This window comes from Cryptomeria japonica, chromosome 3 (genome assembly GCF_030272615.1).
Source record: "Cryptomeria japonica chromosome 3, Sugi_1.0, whole genome shotgun sequence".
In the NCBI taxonomy this organism is placed as follows: Eukaryota; Viridiplantae; Streptophyta; class Pinopsida; order Cupressales; family Cupressaceae; genus Cryptomeria; species Cryptomeria japonica.
In genome coordinates this window covers 185,998,073-186,004,011 of record NC_081407.1, presented here as the reverse complement: position 1 = coordinate 186,004,011, position 5,939 = coordinate 185,998,073, and positions in this window count along the sequence as shown.

Here is a 5,939-nt window from a genome sequence, read left to right as displayed (position 1 = left end):
TGTGTAGCAGTCCACCTATTGAGAGGGATGGCATCCACATGGTGGAGACAAGAGGAATACAAGTGTGGTTTAGTGGATACCCTCACATGGGAGATTTTTATAGAGAGGTTCAGGGAGAGGTACTTGTCAGAGCATTATAGACAGCATAGGATAGATGAGTTTCATGACCTCTAGCAGAAGGGTCTCTCAGTGACCCAGTACGAGAGGAAGTTATTCGAGCTCTTGCCATATGTGGACTACCTAAAAGATGAGAAGCTTCTCATCAACTATTTTATCAGAGGGCTGAATGCTGACATAGCATGACCAGTAAGGATGGCCACTCTAGGGAGCCTTCAGGTTGCCATTGAGAAGGCCTTGATAGTAGAGGAGATTCAGGTCAGGCCATAGGATACAAGGGATCAGTTCCAAAATTGAAACCCTATACCCCATACATATGGGTTTTAAAAACCGCATTGGAAGGGTAATAATAAACACACATCAGGGTTCTCCAAACCCCCTCCTCCCCAACAGTCACAACAGAACCAAAGGCAAAGGCCTCTATAGAGTCAACAGGGTGCAAAGCCCAAGCAATGGTAGTCTCAGGGTCAGAGGTGAGATCAACAATCTCAGGTTCCTTACACACCTTCGGTGAGGACTCAACAATCCTCCAGAGGTGGGTACAGTGGTTCTAGCAGGATAGGGGGACAACCTTTCTCTAGGCCTCAGGGCATCCAGTTTCAGGCATGCAGTGCTTGTTTCACGTGTGGAGCCATGGGGCGCATGGAGAGAGAGTGTCCTCAGGGTCAGATGGTAGGGAATTAGAGGATGGCAGCATCAGAACCTATAGTTGGAGATATGGGTAGGTCCCATAGAGTCTTCGCTGCGGTTGACAACCACCAGGCAGAGCACCAGGCCACAATCATTAAGGCTGCAGGTATGATCAAAGGTAGCAATGTATCTATATTATTTGATTCAGGAGCTATTGACTCCTTTATATCTCCATTGGTTGTGGAGCATTACAGGCTAGTGGTAATTAGACAAGGTGTCAGTTGGGAAGTGGAGTTAGCTTCAGGGGCTAGAGTGTTAGTGGAATCAGAGGTTAGGGCATGTCAGCTTCAGATTGGAAATACCACCACCTTAGTAGACCTTAGAGTTACACCACTTGGATCTTATGGTATCATACTTGGCATGGATTGGCTTTATACCCACAGAGCCAAGATGGATTTACGCTTGAAAGAAATCAAGTGTGAGGATGATCATGGCTCACCCATAGTAATCACCAGGATTAGACCCATGTCTCTTTGTATGATTTCCACAATGCAGCTTAAGCAGAGCATGTGAAAGGGATGTTAGTTATTTGCCATCACCATCAGTGATAGAGAGGAAGAGGATGAAAAGGAAACATCGATTGATGACCATCCTATCCTTAAGGGATATTTAGACGTGTTTCCTTTAAAGCTACCAGGAATGCCACCCCATAGAGAGATTGACTTTCATATAGACCTTGTACCAGGAGTTGAGCCAGTATCAAGAGCACCTTATAGGATGACCACAAATGAGCTCAAGATGGAACTTGAGGAACTCCTAGAGAAGGGTCACATACATCCTATCGTATCCCCTTGAGGTGCACCAGTCATCTTCATGAAGAAGAAAGACGGATCTCTTCGGTTATGCATGGATTATCCTCAGTTGAATAAAGTAACCATCAAGAACTGATATCCCTTGCCCAGGATCGATGATTTATTTGACCAGCTTTAGGGTGCCAAAGTATTTTCCAAAATTGATCTGAAGTCAGGATACCATCAATTGAGAATAGTGGAAAGTGATATCCACAAGACCACATTTTGCACTAGATATGGCCACTATGAGTTCACTGTGGTTCCATTCGGTCTTACGAATGCTCTAGATGTTTTTAGGAGACTCATGAATGGGGTATTCCACACATTTCTTGACCATTTTGTCATTGTGTTCCTCGATGACATATTTATATATTCTCGGAATGAGAAGGAGCATGAGGAGCACCTAAGATAGGTTTTGTAGTGTTTGCGGGACAATTAGTTGTATGGTAATTTGTTGAAGTATGCATTCTTTCGCTCAGAGGTCAAGTACCTTGGGCACATTATTTCTGGTGATGGTATCTCAGCTGACCCATCAAAGATCAGAGCTATTATGGATTGGCCAGCGCCAACCAGTGTGACAGAGGTCAGGAGCTTCATGGGCTTAGCAGGTTATTACCGACACTTTGTTGAGGGATTCTCTAGAGTCGCACATCCTATTACTTCTGTTCAGTGTAAAGGAAATAAATTTGAGTGGACAGAGAAGTGTCAGAGGGCCTTTCAGGAACTCAAAAAGGCACTTACTAGCGCACCTATCCTTGTAGTGCCAGATCCCTTAGCTGACTTCATGGTTTGCACAGATGCTTCCCTAGAGGTTTTAGGAGCAATCCTTATGCAGGATGGTAGGGCTATAGCTTTTGAGTTTAGGAAACTTAAGACTCATGAGCTTAACTATCCTAATTATGACCTTAAGCTTGCAGCAGTAGTACATGCACTTGTGAGGTGGAGAGACTTCCTTTTGGGTCATCATTTTGAGCTTCATTCAAACCATCAAAGCCTTCAATATATATTTACTCAACCGAACCTTAATGCACATCAAAGGAGATGGATGGAGCTCTTGTGCGAGTATGATTTTGATGTTCACTACATCAAAGGGAAAGAAAAAATAGTTGCAGATGCTTTGAGTACGAGACGTCACAAGGTATACACCATATCTATGGGCATGGATTTGAGAGATCATATATTGTAGAAGTTGCCAGAGGATGGATGGTATTTAGAGGTTTGTCAAGTGATACGATCTCAGGAAACTCTAGAAGGGAAATATGTGGATTATTCCTTAGAGTTCGATGGATTATTACGCCATAGAGGGCGCATCTATGTACCTTCTTTTGGGGGATTGTTAGAGTTCATTGTCACGGAGGCTCATAGAGATCCTTATGCAGAAAATCCCAGAGTTAAGAAGATGCATGCTGACTTGAGATAGTTATATCATTGGCTAGAGATGCGGCAGCTCATTGCTGAGTTAGTAGCCCGATGCCTCAAGTGTCAGAGAGCCAAAGCGGAGCACTGCCATCCAAATGGGTTGCTCCAGTCTCATGCTATACCAGAGTGGAAGTGGGATACTATATCCATGGATTTCATCATTGGTCTCCCTATGTCATCTTGTCGCCATGATGCCATCTTGGTGACAGTTGATAAGTTGACCAAAGTGGCCCACTTTTCACCTATACGGAATACCTTCATAGTACCAGCAGTAGCATAGGTGTTCTTGTGAGACATTGTTAGACTTCATGTCATCCCATGCAAGATTATTTATGATAGGGATTCCCTCTTTACTTCTTCCTTTTGGAAGGCATTAGAGGTAGCTATGGGCACCAAGCTCAATTTTAGTATAACCTATCATCCGGAAATGGATGGTCAGATAGAGAGGGTTAACCAGGTGTTAGAGGATATGCTTCACATGTACATCATGGATCATCACACCAAATGGGAAGAGTACCTTCCCTTAATGGAGTTTGCTTATAACAATGGGCATCAGACTTCATTGGGGATGCCACCCTATCAGACATTATACGACAGGCCTTGTAGGACACCATTGAGTTGGGACCGCATAGAGGACATAGTTGCTATTGTTCCTGAGATAGTTCAGGATATGGAGTAGCAGGTGGATTTGATTAGGTAGTGTCTTAGAGAGGCACAAGATAGACAGAAGAAGTATGCAGATCCGAAGAGGATAGATCATAGCTACTTGGTTGGAGACAGAGTCTTCTTGAGAGTGCAACCGCATAAGAGTCCAATCCATTACAGAAAGGGTTCAAAGCTCACACCTCGCTTTGTAGGACCATTTGAGCTCCTTGAGAGGATATGACCATTTTCCTATCGTTTGGCATTGCCAGCTAGCTTGTCACGCATCCACGATGTGTTTCATGTATCAGTTTTGAGAAAGTATATCTATGATGAGTCTCATATTTTAAATTTGGGATGCCTTGCAGGTGGAGTTGGACAGACAGCAAGCTTTGGAGCCCATTCTTATTTTGGCATGCTGGACCTTGGCCCTTCGAGGTTGAGAGCTAGACCAAGTTAGGGTCCAATGGGATTTCTATGATGAGGTTACAGCTTCATGGGAGGACGCAACATGTATGAGATCATAATACCCCCATCTTTTTGATGAACTCCAGGAGGAAGTTCATGCCTAGAGGGGGAGGGTGTGAGGCCCTACCCTGACTCATCCTAGCATTTTAGTGATTTTCATTTTGAGACTATTATGGATGCTTTATTTTTATGCATTATGAATTTAGAACTTATATGATTCCATGATTTGGATAACATTGGTGTATGTGGATGCTTCATTTCTATGCATTATAGATATAGAACTCTATATGATTCCAGAATAGGATAAATTTGAGATGATGTATGTCATTATTGGATTTGTTGGACTTTACTATGATGATAGAAATAGGATGCATGTCTTATGTATGGATCAAAATTATGAGGATTATGATAATTGCTTATGTGGATTTATTTGGATATAAGATATATCGATTTGTTTAAATGTAAATTGTATGCAGAGTGGTTGATGTGTATTCTTGTTCATGTGTTTAATATTATATGAGGTTATTTAGAATTACTAATGTGTAATTGAGATGTGCAGGAAAATTATCCATGTGACCATGGAAACATTATGGAGAACCAAACCTAGACCTATGTACGTTCGTAAAACCAGGGGTTGTCTATTTGGAGAGACAACACCCTGTATGTATCGTATTTTATTTATGAAAGTAAACATTGCATGTGTGTTAAATTGAATTTATTAATTTGTATAAATCCAACAAGAGACAAATTTCATGTGTAATTTTGTAATGTATTTTATTGTGTCATTTGACACATGTGTTGATTTATGTCTTGATTTTTGACTTGTCTCTTTGAGGGCGTTGTTTAAACCATAGCCTTTTCAAACATTTGAATGTGGTTCTTAATTTTCCTTGGGTAGAGAGTCTTTGGAGTGGTCAACTCAGGTTTGACCCGAAAGTTAACTTGAGATGGGTTTCTAAGGGGTCAAATGGACTCCTAGGGGTAGTTTAAAGGTTTTTCCTAAAGTCCATAAGGTATACCTATGGGTTAGGAGTATTTTTAGGCATGTGACTACTCCCATGTGACTGTTTAGTCACCTCGAAAAGTGGGTTTCCTAAGGTGAGCAAAAATTCAATTTAGAAGGTTCCATCTAGGTTAGATAACCTTCCTTTTGATGTGAGATTCTTTTTCCCACTCCCTCTTACTTTTTCCTTTTTCAGTTTTAGAAACCTGTGAGAACTCTCACTAAGGCCTTCTTAGGCAAGGATGAGAGACTTAGTGGGTAATCACCCACTCTCCATATTTGGAGATCTGGCAATTTTGAAAAGAATAGTTTTAGGATAGAAATTTGGCTAAGTGTAGAAGAAAGGATTGTGGAATTGGGCTAGTCATCCTCAAACTAGTTCTAGCAAACCTTTGGGCTGATTGAAGGTTGTTTCATCTTCTCCCTTTCACGTTGCATGTTTATGTTGGAAAGATTGTTTGTATGTAAAAGTTGTTTTCTTGTATTTTCCTTTGTGAAGTTATTATGTGACCTATCTGTTATTTCTTTTATGCATTTTCTTGTGATTTGGGAGTAACCAATTCTTTCTACTCTTGGGCGAGTAGGATGGTCTTGTGGGTGGAAGGAGTTTGATAGCCCTCGAGTTAGAGGCTCTCATTATGAGAGTGATCTCAAGGGTTGTATATGTGACCCTTGCTGCATAGCCTTGTTTATGTATTTAGGGGTCATAAGGAGAGAAAGTATGGCATGAATGCCTTGTGGGGCATAAGGATGTGGGGTTAATGAACTTATGATATATCTTTGTTTACCATTAGGTTGCTTTGTGATCT